Source organism: Triturus cristatus, chromosome 12 (assembly GCF_964204655.1).
Source record: "Triturus cristatus chromosome 12, aTriCri1.1, whole genome shotgun sequence".
Classification (NCBI taxonomy): domain Eukaryota; kingdom Metazoa; phylum Chordata; class Amphibia; order Caudata; family Salamandridae; genus Triturus; species Triturus cristatus.
In genome coordinates this window covers 2,245,349-2,257,732 of record NC_140595.1, presented here as the reverse complement: position 1 = coordinate 2,257,732, position 12,384 = coordinate 2,245,349, and the positions used below count along the sequence as shown (strand labels likewise).

The 12,384-nt window shown below is 52.6% G+C and overlaps 1 protein-coding gene across 1 annotated transcript in view; it reads right to left on the bottom strand.

The window, feature by feature from the left end:
• LOC146772125 (uncharacterized) overlaps window positions 1-12,139 on the bottom strand; it is a 68,011-nt gene extending 55,872 nt beyond the window's left edge. The window contains exon 1 of the mRNA XM_085638280.1: window positions 11,357-12,139. The gene's annotated coding sequence lies outside the window, so the exon portion shown is untranslated. The remainder of the gene's footprint in view (window positions 1-11,356) is intronic.
• Between the last annotated feature and the right edge of the window lie 245 nt (window positions 12,140-12,384).

The window sequence follows — 12,384 nt, the reverse complement described above, 5'->3', positions numbered from 1 at the left end:
TTTGTGGGTCCGTTTGAGGTCGAGCGGGTGGTTAATCCCGTGGCTATGAGACTCTCACTCCCTCCACACATGAAGATTCACCCGGTCTTCCATGTCTCGCTGCTGCAACCGGTCCGTTCTGGTGACTCTCTTCCCTCTCCTCCTTCTCCGGTGGTGGTGGAGGACCATGTCGAGTATGAGGTCAAGGCCATTCTGGGTTCTCGTCGTACTAAGGGTAAGCTCTTCTACCTGGTTGACTGGAAGGGGTACGGGCCGGACGAGCGTTCTTGGGAGCCATTGTCCCATGTTCGCCATGCTCCCATTCCGATTCGTGCCTTTCATCTGAGCCATCCGCTCAGTCCTCGTCCTGTATCCCCCATTTAAGGTTCTGGCGGGGTTGAGGGGGGACCTGTTTTGGGGGGGGGGTACTGTCATGTTCACGGCGCCTGCCGTTTTCCCCGCTCCCCCGCTTCCCCGCTACCACACACAGAAACGGCCGAGAGACTCACTTCCGGCTGGGAGATGAGTCACGGTCTAGTCTTAGACAAGCATAGCAGTTCACGGAAGCACTTCCGGGGGAAACGCTTAAACACCGCGTTTCCCGCCGGCTCTGTGCTTCGGATTTCGCTAGATGTGCTGAACGACACGAGACGCTGTTTCTGCTGCACGGAAGACCTTGGAAGCGGGCTGTGCCTTCCTGACTGGAGCCCCGCTGTGGTCTTCGTAATCCCTCTGGGGAACAATAAGGTACTTTCGTTCCATTCTGGTGGAGTCACCGTAACGCGGCTGCGTTATGGGTGATCAGAAGTAGATCCGCGCAGGAGCGCTTAGAGTTATTGATTTTGACCGCGCAAGAGCGCCTTTTGATGATTTTGTTAGATCCGCGCAGGAGCGCTTAGAGTTATTGATTTTGACCGCGCAAGAGCGCCTTTTGATGATTTTGTTAGATCCGCGCAGGAGCGCTTAGAGTTATTGATTTTGACCGCGCAAGAGCGCCTTTTGATGATTTTGTTAGATCCGCGCTGGAGCGCTTAGGGTTATTTTGTTCTTGTTCGTTCTCCCTGGGTTTCCACTATTTGCTTTCCAGGGATGCCAGTAGTTTGTTAAGCCCAGACACGTGGAACTGACGCGCAGGAGCGCTATTCCTTTAGTTCTTGATAGCCTAATGCTGCCATCTCGTCACAACTGAACCTTCCTTGAAGCTGTATTTCAGGGTTCAATAGTTGCAGCCACTGTTGGCGCCGAGACACCCTTCACCTCAACCCCCTGCTTTCATTCTGGCTCCCTTCCCTGCGTCCATCTCATCCTTGCTGGGTTCTACTGTCCACACGGGTCAGGTGGGTACAGGGGTGGGCGCTCCTGTCGTCTCTGCGGACTTGCTCCACAGGCAGAGGTAAGCATTGTGGGGCACCTGACATCTGCGTTATGGGATACCTCAAGTGTAGTCTGGTACGGGGCACCTCAACTGCAGTCTGCGTTATGGGATACCTTAAGTGTGGTATGTGTTATAGGATACCTCAAGTGCAGTCTGTGTTATGGGTAACCTCAAGTGCAATCTGTGTTATGGGTGACCTCAAGTACAATCTGTGTCGTTGGATACCTCAACTGCGGTCTGTGTTATGGGTTACCTCAAGTGCAATCTGTGTTATGGGTTACCTCAAGTGCGGTCTGTGTTATGGGATACCTCAAGTGCAATCTGTGTTATGGGTTACCGCAAGTGCGGTCTGTGTTATGGGATACCTCAAGTGCAATCTGTGTTATGGGTTACCTCAAGTGCGGTCTGTGTTATGGGATACCTCAAGTGCAATCTGTGTTATGGGTTACCTCAAGTGCGGTCTGTGTTATGGGATACCTCAAATGCAGTCTGCGTTATGGGATACCTCAAGTGTAGTCTGGTATGGGGCACCTCAACTGCAGTCTGCGTTATGGGATACCTTAAGTGTGGTCTGTGTTATAGGATACCTCAAGTGCAGTCTTTGTTATGGGTTACCTCAAGTGCAATCTGTGTTGTGGGTTACCTCAAGTGCAATCTGTGTTGTGGGTTACCTCAAGTGTAGTCTGCGTTATGGGTTACCTCAAGTGTAGTCTGTTATGGGGCACCTCAAGTGTGGTCTATGTTATGGGATACCTCAAGTGCGGTCTGTGTTATGGGATACCTCAAATGCAGTCTGTGTTATGGGATACCTCAAGTGCAATCTGTGTTATGGGATACCTCAAGTGCAATCTGTGTTATAGTATACCTCAAGTGCGGTCTGCGTTATGGGATACCTCAAGTGTAGTCTGTTAGCGGGCACCTAAACTGCAGTCTGTATCATGGGATACCTCAAGTGCGGTCTGTGTTATGAGATACCTCAAGTGTAGTCTGCGTTATGGAATACTTCAAGTGTAGTCTGCGTTATGGGATACCTCAAGTATATTTTCTTATGGGGCACCTCAAGTGCGGTCTGTGTTATGGGATACCTCAAATGCAGTCTGTGTTATGGGATACCTCAAATGCAGTCTGCGTTATGGGATACCTCAAGTGTAGTCTGTTAAGGGGCACCTCAAGTACGGTCTGTGTTATGGAATACCTCAATGCAGTCTGTGTTATGGGGCACCTCAAATGCAGTCTGTGTTATGGGATACCTCAAGTGCTGTCTGTGTTATGGGATACCTCAAGTGCGGTCTGTGTCATGGGATACCTCAAGTGCTGTCTGTGTTATGGGATACCTCAAGTGCAGTCTCTGTTATGGGATACCACAAGTGCGGTCTGTGTCATGGGATACCTCAAGTGCGGTCTGTGTTATGGGATACCTCAAGTGTGGTCTGTGTTATTGGATACCTCAAGTGCAGTCTGCGTTATGGGTGACCTCAAGGGCAATATGTGTTATGGGATACCTCAAGTGCGGTCTGTGTTAGGGGATACCTCAAATGCAGTCTGCGTTATGGGATACCTCAAGTGTAGTCTGTTATGGGGGACCTCAAATGCAGTCTGTGTTATGGGACACCTCAAGTGCAGTCTATTTTATAGGATACCTCAAGTGCAGTCTGTTTTATAGGACACCTCAAGTGTAGTCTATTTTATAGGATACCTCAAATGCAGTCTATGTTATGGGACACCTCGAGTGCTGTCTATTTTATAGGACACCTCAAGTGCAGTCTGCCTTATGGGATACCTCAAGTGCAGTCTGTGTTATAGGATACCTCAAGGCAAGTCTGTGTTATGGAACACCTCAAGTGCAGTCTGTCAAGAGATATCTGAAGTTATGTCTGTGTTATGGGATACTTCAAGTGCAGTCTGTGTCTGGAGATACCTCAAGTGCAGTCTGTGTTATGGGATACCTCAAGTGCAGTCTGTGTCTGGAGATACCTCAAGTGCAGTCTGTATTATGGGGCACCTCAAGTGCAGTCTCTGTTATAAGATACCTCAAGTGCAGTCTGTTTTAGGAGAGACCTCCTTACACACAAGTATAGTTTTATAATTATTGGGCTACCTACAGATTTCAGGTCTGCCTCTGCACCCGAGTGGCCTGTTGCCCGGTCACCAAATGCCACCTCTTTTGAGTATAGGTTGGTGCCTGAGACCGATATCGTTCCACATTCTACTTTATTGTAGTTCTTTGCACCGTAAAATAGAAAGGAGTGACCCAGAGTATGACCCCATTCTGATGAATCCCCACCCCTTTGAGAGCCAGGGTGGTCTGTAGGAGTAGAACCCATGTTGCTGCCCCCCTCTAAGAGGTAGGGTGGCCTCTAGCCCCGAGACAGTGTGGGCCCTAGGAGGAAGAACCCAGAGCAACTACGGACTCTAGAACACATGTTGCTGCCCCCCCCCCCCTTTTGAGAACCGGGGTGGACTCTGGAGTGGGGCCCCATGTTGCTGCTCCCGCCTAGGAGGGATCTGGCTAGTTCTAGGATGAGACCCCAGAGCCAAGGGTGGGCTCTAGTAGTAGCACCCCATGTTGATGCCCCTCTTTGAGAGCCAGGGTGGGCTGTGGTGTTGTCAGGCTGTTACTAAACACCCTTACTGTGCGGGCCAGACGCACGTGGTGAAATGAAGACTCGGGACACGTGTGGTGGTGTTGTCTCCGTCTCCGCTGCCGTGGCGCTTCTGCCGACGTGCAGGCGTGACGTCATATTTATTGGGGGTAGACTCTACGTGACCTGACGCGCACGCCATCGCGTGTCACGTCAGGGATGCTATCGCGACACTACAGTGGGCTGTGGATTACGCAAGACCCTATTTTGCTGTACTACTTTGAGAGCCACAGTGGGCTCTGGAGTAGGAAAGGATACCATGTTGCTGCCCATCTTTAAGATCCAGGATGGATTCTGTAGTAGGGCAGGACCCCATATTGCTGCTCCTCTTTGAGAGACAGGGTGGGCTCTGGAGTATGGCAGGACCCAATGTTGCTGCCCTACTTTGAGAGCCAGGGTGGACTGTGGAGTAGGACAGGACCCCATGTTTCTGCACCGCTGTGAGAGCCAGGGTGGGCTCTGGAGTAGGACAGGACCCCATGTTGCTGCCCTAGTTTGAGAGACAGGTAGGCTCTGGAGTAAGACCTCTTGTTACTGCACCCTTGAACCGGTCTGGGCTTTAGAAGAAGGACCTCTTGTTACTGCGCCCTTGAGCCAGTGCGGGCTCTAGTAGAAGGACTTCTTGTTACTGCCCCCTTGAGCCAGTGTGGGCTCTAGGAGAAGGACCTCTTGTTACTGCCCCCTTGAACCAGTGTGGGCTCTAGGAGAAGAACCTCTTGTTACTGCGCTGTTGAGCCAGTGTGGGCTCTAGGAGAAGGACCTCTTGTTACTGCCCCCATGAGCCAGTGTGGGCTCTAGGAGAAGGACCTCTTGTTACTGCGCCCATGAGCCTTTGAGGGCTCTAGGAGAAGGGTCGCTTGTTGCTGCCCCAATCAGCCAGTGTGGGCTCCAGGAGAAGGACCTCTTGTTGCTGCCCCCTTGAGCCAGTGCGGGCTCTAGGAGAAGGACCTCTTGTTATTGCCCCCTTGTGCCAGTGTGAGCTCCAGGAGAAGGACCTCTTGTTACTGCGCCCTTGAGCCAGTGTGGCCTCTAGGAGAAGGACCTCCTGTTACTGCCCCCTTGAGCCAGTGCGGGTTCTAGGAGAAGGACCTCTTGTTACTGCCCCCTTGAGCCAGTGCGGGCCCTAGGAGAAGGACCTCTTGTTACTGCTCCCTTGAGCCTGTGCGGGCTCTAGTAGAAGGAGCTCTTGTTAATGCCCCCTCAATCCAGTGTGGGCTCTAGGAGAAGGACCTCTTGTTACTGCCCTCTTGAGCCAGTGTGGGCTCTAGGAGAAGGATCTCTTGTTACTGCCCCCTTGAGCTAGAGCGGGCTCTAGGAGAAGGACCTCTTGTTACTGCCCCCTTGAGCCAGTGTGGGCTCCAGGAGAAGGGCCTCTTGTTACTGCTCCCTTGAGCCAGTGCGGGCTCTAAGAGAAGGACCTCTTGTTACTGCGCCCACGAGCCAATGGGGCCTGGGATGAAGACGGATATCCTGGGGGCCTGGGATGAAGACGGATATCCTGGGGGCCTTGGATGAAGACGGATATCCTGGGCACCGGGGATAAAGATGGACATCCTGGGGGCCTGGGATGAAGACGGATATCCTGGGGGCCTGGGATGAAGACGGATATCTTTGGGGGGCCTGGGATGAAGACGGATATCCTTGGGGGGCCTGGGATAAGACGGATATCCTGGGGGGCCTGGGATGGAGACATAGTCTGTGGATCTGGGATGAAGACGAATATCCTGGGCACCTGGAATAAAGACGGATATCCTTGGGGGGCCTGGGAGGAAGACGGATATCCAGGGGGCCTGGGATGAAGACGGATATCCTGGGGGCCTCGGGTGAAGACGGATATCCTGGGGGCCTGGGATGAAGACGGATATCCTTGGGGGGCCTAGGATGGAGACATAGTCTGTGCATCTGGGATGAATACAGATATCCTGGGGACCTGAGACACATGGTGGAATATTTAAAAGCCACATAGAACTGACTCAGTGAAATTTATACATTTTCACTGTGTCACTCTATGACTTGACTGCGTCAAGATCCATACGCCTTCTCAAACCAGGCATAAGGACTGACGTAGGCCTTTTAACATGGGACTCACCTCTATGTTCTGATGCTTTGCTGGAGTTGTGGTAGTCTTACGACCAACTCCATCAACGCATCACTTTAGCACCGAAAGATGCAGCAGAATTTCTGACTCATCTGTGAATCTGCTCCGTGGAGCACTGTATTGTAAATACAGCGCAGCCATGGTGTTGTTAGAGCACCATGCTAGAGCAAAAGCTAAAAGCTTGCCTCAACGCAGCAGCTAGACTCCTATCTGACTCAAAACAAATTGACCACATTTAATCACATCTGAAGGCCTTGAACTGGCTCCTCTTGAAGGCAGAATCCAGCTCAAGCTGGCCTGCATCCCTCACAAAGCATTGTACACGAACACCCCGAAGTATCTCGCCCAGAAAAGGGTGATATCTGGGAGAACCAGAAACTCCCGGTCCGCCAGAGACCGTGTGCTCCAGCCACCTCGCTTCCGCAATGTAAAAATATTTAACCAAGCGTTCTCTGGGGCCGCACCAAGAATCTGGAACTCGCTACCTCCCTCCATCAGAAGAATTCCTACTTTGTCAAGTTTCAAAAAGGAAGCGAAAACCTTCCTAATGAGCAAATTCCTCCAATAACTCTCCTGTATTGCACATTCCGCCTTTTCATGACCTATGTTTCTGTGCACAATCTCCTGTATTGCTTGGTCCTCTTTTTGTATCAATTGTTCCCCTTGTTTTACTGCTGACATGTCGCTCGCTGATTTTGGTACTGTGCTGTTTATTATATATAGCTCTGACTTTTGTCCTACTGTAGTCAATTCCCTAACCCCATCCTTGTGTGTTGCCTGTGCCTATACTGTACGCAACGTGTTTACCCCTGTAAAGCGCTTTCATACCCTAACGGGTCATGCTCGCGCTATATAAAACCTCAAATAAAAATAAAATAAAATTAATTTGCGCAGGCGCAAGAAAACTGACGCACCGATGCATCAGTTCTTGTAAATACACCCCATAGTCTGGGGGCCTGGAATGAAGACTACACATAGTCAGGGAGACTGGGATGGGGACACAAAGTCTGAGGGCCTGAGACAGACATATTCTGTAGATTGAGACACACAGCCTCAGGACCATGGATGGAGACAGACGGCCTCCAGGGATGGAGACACATAACCTCAGGGCTCACAGTCTGTGATGGACGCACACAGCCTCCAGGACGGGGATGGAGACACACTGCCTCCAGGCCAGGAATGGAGACACAGCTTTAATGTCAGTGATGGAGACACATAGCCTCAGGGCTCACAGCCTGTGATGGACGCACACAGCCTCAGGGCCAAGGATGGAGACACAGAGCCTCAGGGCCAAGGATGGAGACACAGAGCCTCAGGGCCAAGGATGGAGACACAGAGCCTCAGGGCCAAGGATGAAGACACAGAGCCTCAGGGCCAAGGATGGAGACACAGAGCCTCAGGGCCAAGGATGAAGACACAGAGCCTCAGGGCCAAGGATGGAGACACAGAGCCTCAGGGCCAAGGATGAAGACACAGAGCCTCAGGGCCAAGGATGAAGACACAGAGCCTCAGGGCCAAGGATGGAGACACAGAGCCTCAGGGCCAAGGATGAAGACACAGAGCCTCAGGGCCAAGGATGAAGACACAGAGCCTCAGGGGCATGGATGGAGATGCTAAGCCGCATGCGTAGGGATGGAAACACAGAGCCTCAGGGGCAAAGTTGGAGACACATAGGGACCTATTCACAAACGGCATTTTGTACTATGTGAACTAATACTAAATTAGTAATACTCAAGTACTACAGCATGCTGCTCACTAACATGCAGGGGAGACCACCTCTCCTATCCATGCCGAGATCCCCATCCCCAGCGGAAATCTTTGCACCTGTAAGCCAATGTTTTAATAGTGAATGTGGGAGGGACAAGGGTGAGTGGTTGGAAAATGTTGAATACTTATTAGAATATGGGAGAGATTTAGGGAAAAAGAAGGAGGGGTTTAGGGAGGGACAGACTACAACAAACACCTATCCATGAAGCAGTTAGCTCAGTGCTATTCACAAACTACAATTCTAAAGTTAGCACAGCCCTGAATATGACTAAACAAAAGTACATGTACTCCCGCCCCGCTTCGGAGTAAGTCAAATACCATGCATGGCCACTCAGCCGCGGGAGCGCACTCCCATGGGAAAAAGAGCGACAGCGCTAAAAATAAACCATTTATTGGTATTAAATACATTATTTAATTGCTTTAAAATTAAGGGGCCGATTATGTTGGGAGGCGGATCGCGATCCTCCCGCCAAAATTCACCGCCAGCCTACCTTTTCCCCCCCCGCCCTATTACGATGGTGGGGGGGACCCCGGCGGACGGGAAGACCGTCTGCCGTTTTTCCGCCGGTCGACGAGTTGACCGGGCGGAAAATGGGCTTAACATGGTGGCGGTGTCTGCAAGACACCGCCATCCATATTAAGTTGCAGGCGGTCACTTGCCTTTCCACTGCGGCATTGCTGCCATGGAAAGGCTCGCAGAATTTGCTGTTGGGGACCTGTAGCGGGCCCCCAGGGTGTTGGGAGGGTGGGGGGTACCTATGGCATTTGCATGCACAAGGTGGCAGGCACCGCACGGTGCCTGTCACGTTGTGCTTTCAAATGCACAACATGCATTTTTAGGTTTCGCCTGACTCAGCGCATGCGCTGGTCTGGCGAGACTTATTGAGAGGGCTCCAAAAAGTGCTACCAGGCCAGCCTGGAGCTACAGTGCATGTGTGCGGGCGCCGCGCTTTATTGCGATTACTTTCACTATCGCGGCCGCACGGCCCGCTTTGAAGTTTGATCGCGATCCCTTTCGCTTTGCATAGCCAATAGGTCTCGCTTTTGGGACCTTATAAGTATTTAGTTATGCAACTGTTGCATAGCTAAATACTTATAAGGTCCCAAAGGCGAGACCTATTGGCTATGCCAATGCTTGTTTACCTTGCGGCGGGTGCGGCTTGCAGCACCACCCGCCGCAATGTAAAAATGCGGGCTGCACCCGCCAGTGTGGCGGGCGCATCCTAATGCCAACTGCGGGACCGCCGCACCTATGGCGGGCCATCGCATTAGACCCCTAAATTACTATTTTAAATGTGTTAAAATGTATAAATAATTTGAATTAATTCTACAAATAGACTTAACAAAATACACACAATTTAATGAGTTATTGTACTGGATCGTTTTAATAATTTAAGGTTTATAATAATATATTTCAATTATTTTACTAATATATTTCATATTAAAATATTATTTTATAATTTTTTTAACTGTAATAAACTTTAATCATTTTCCCCAGACTTTTTCCCAGGGAGATCTCCGCCGAGGTGGCAGAGATGTCAGTGCATGAATGAAAGTTACTAGTTGTAACTTCACACCCGTAAATTCTGTTGTAGGAAGCTGCACCCGGGGTTGGAGACATGAAGTCTACTTTTGGGGATAAATCTACACTCGTGCAGTAGTAGATTTACACATGAGTAAATCTACATGTGTTAATTTACCTGTGTGAAACAGACCCATATTTTGAGGACCTGAGATACAGATTTATAGCCGAAGACGTATAGTCTGAGGACCCAGCATTGAGATGTATTCTGAGCACCCTCAGAATATAGAAACATGTAGCCAGAAGGCCCAGGATTGAGGCGGAGTCGGGGGATCCAGGATGGATGCATGGAGTCTGAGGGCCCAGGTTGGAGACATGGAGTCTGAGGGCCTAGGATGGAGATGTGTAGTCTGAGGGCCCAGTATGGAGACATGGAGTCTGAGGGCCCAGGATGGAGACCTGGAGTCTGAGGGCCCAGGATAGAGACCTGGAGTCTGAGGGCCCAGGATAGAGACCTGGAGTCTGAGGGCCCAGGATAGAGACCTGGAGTCTGAGGGCCCAGGATAGAGACATGGAGTCTGAGGGCCCAGGATGGAGACCTGGAGTCTGAGGGCCCAGGATAGAGACCTGGAGTCTGAGGGCCCAGGATAGAGACCTGGAGTCTGAGGGCCCAGGATAGAGACCTGGAGTCTGAGGGCCCAGGATAGAGACCTGGAGTCTGAGGGCCCAGGATAGAGACATGGAGTCTGAGGGCCCAGGATGGAGACCTGGAGTCTGAGGGCCCTTGGTGGAGACCTGGAGTCTAAGGGCCCAGGATGGAGACGTGTAGTCAGAGGGACCAGGATGGAGACCTGGAGTCTGAGGGCCCAGGATGAGACATGGAGTCTGAGGTCCAAGGATGGAGACATGTAGTCTGAGGGCCCAGGATGGAGACCTGAAGTCTGTGGGCCCTTGGTGGAGACCTGGAGTCTGTGGGCCCAGGATGGTGACCTGGAGTCTGAGGGACCTTGGTGGAAACCTGGAGTCTGAGGGCCCAGGATAAAGACCTGGAGTCTGAGGGCCCAGGATGGAGACATGGTCTGAGGGCCCTTGGTGGAGACCTGGAGTCTGAGGGCCCAGGATGGAGATGTGGAGTCCGAGGGCCCAGGATGGAGACATGGAGTCTGAGGGCCCACAATGGAGACATGGAGTCTGAGGGCCAAGGATGGAGACATGGAGTCTGAGGGCCCATGATGAGAGATGGAATCTGAGGGCCCAGGATGGAGACCTGGAGTCTGAGGGCCCAGGATGGAGACCTGGAGTCTGAGGGCCCAGGATGGAGACCTGGAGTCTGAGGGCCAAGGATGGAGACATGGAGTCTGAGGGCCCATGATGGAGAGATAGTCTGAGGGCCCTTGGTGGAGACTTGTAGTCTGAGGGCCACGGATTGAAAAGGGCCTGTAACAAGGACAGAGCCTTGGGCCCCATGATGGGGCCCCAGTTGTCTGCTGGCGTAGAGGCCCAGGGATGTGGGCTTAGAGTCTGATCTCCGAGATCCCTGGTAGAGAAGCTCATGGAGACTCTGCGGTTGAGCAGGTCCAGATACCCAAGTGGGGGTGGGGTGGTAAGGGTGGAACTGGTGAGGGAGACTCAATGGGGCAAGTGAGGAGGTCAAGAGAGAATGGGGAAAGATGGAGAGGGAGGCATGGTGGGACGCAGGAGTGTGAAGGCGGCTGAGGAGATCCAGAGGCGAGGTGAGTGAGAGAGGAGGGCTGGGGGAGAAGGCAAGAGAGGTGAGGAGCTGAAGACGGGGTGGAAGGAAGAGGGACCGAAGGGAAGGGTTGAAAGCAGCAAGACTGAAATAAAAAGTGTGGGAGAGGGGGGAGAACCAGGAAGGGGCTGCGGAAGAAGGAACGAGGGTGTCTCGGGTGTGGAGAGAAGGGTGTGGGGTGCCCTCTTGAACCTCTGAAGAGGCAGGTGCAGTCCTCGCCTACCTGTCGTGGTTCTGGAGAACCTCCTGCTGCCTCTGGAGCCTGCTTGAAGCAGCCTGGGCTGACTTTGTTCTGACGCCCTCTGGTGCGTTCTGTGGGTGGTGTGTGCACTCCGTTGTGCTTGTAAAGCGGTCTGTGCACTCCACTGTGGTTCTAGAGCAGTCTGTGCACTCCACTGTGGTTCTAGAGCAGTCTGTGCTATCTGCTGTGCTTCTAGAGTGGTCTGTGCACTCCGCTGTGCTTCTAGAGCAGTATGTGCGTTGCAACTCTTGACATGGAGCACTCTGTGGGGGAATCGGGGCGCCCGGTACTGGTTCTGGAGCGCTTCGATGTAATGTAAACTCTGTGCTTGCTCTGGAGCACTCTGTGCTGGCCCAAGTGATCTGTGTAGTGGCTCTGGAGCACTTTGCTGGTTCTGGAGCTCTGTGCTGGCTCTGGTGCTCTCTGTGCTGGTTCTGGTGCCCTCTGTGCTCGTTCTGGTGCCCTCTGTGCTGGTTCTGGTGCTTCTGTTGTGGTTCTGGAGCCCTGTTCTGGCCCTGGCGCACTCTAGGTCCTGGCACAGTGGCGTGCGTTTAATTGAAGCAGTGAGTGCGGTTCTGCAGCAGGCGCTTAGTGCTGGGGGAGGGGGGGGGGAGGAGTGGCGTCTTAGTTCGGGTGGGAGCGGGACGTCCTGTTCTGGAGCCGTCTCAGCCCTGGGCCGGTTCTGGAGCAGTCTCAGCCCTGGGCCGGTTCTGGACCGGTCCAAGCTCCTCCCGTTGCCGCAGCTCTGCCCCCTGCTCCCTCGCTCTTCCCTCCTTCTTGCTTAAGTTTGAATGTTTTTTTTTGTTTCGAGATTCCCCCTCCCGCCTCCGGCCCCTCCCCCACTGAGGCCATTGGACCCCTCGGCAGCCTGGCAGCCCCTTCACTGCACACCTCGCCAGAGATGAGGGTCCCTGCCCCCGCCGGACCTGGGAGGAGGCGCCCAGACTCTCACAAGCCGCAGTTTTCAGTCTCTTTCCATCGAGCCAGCTCAGCATCTTATCTCGGTGCTT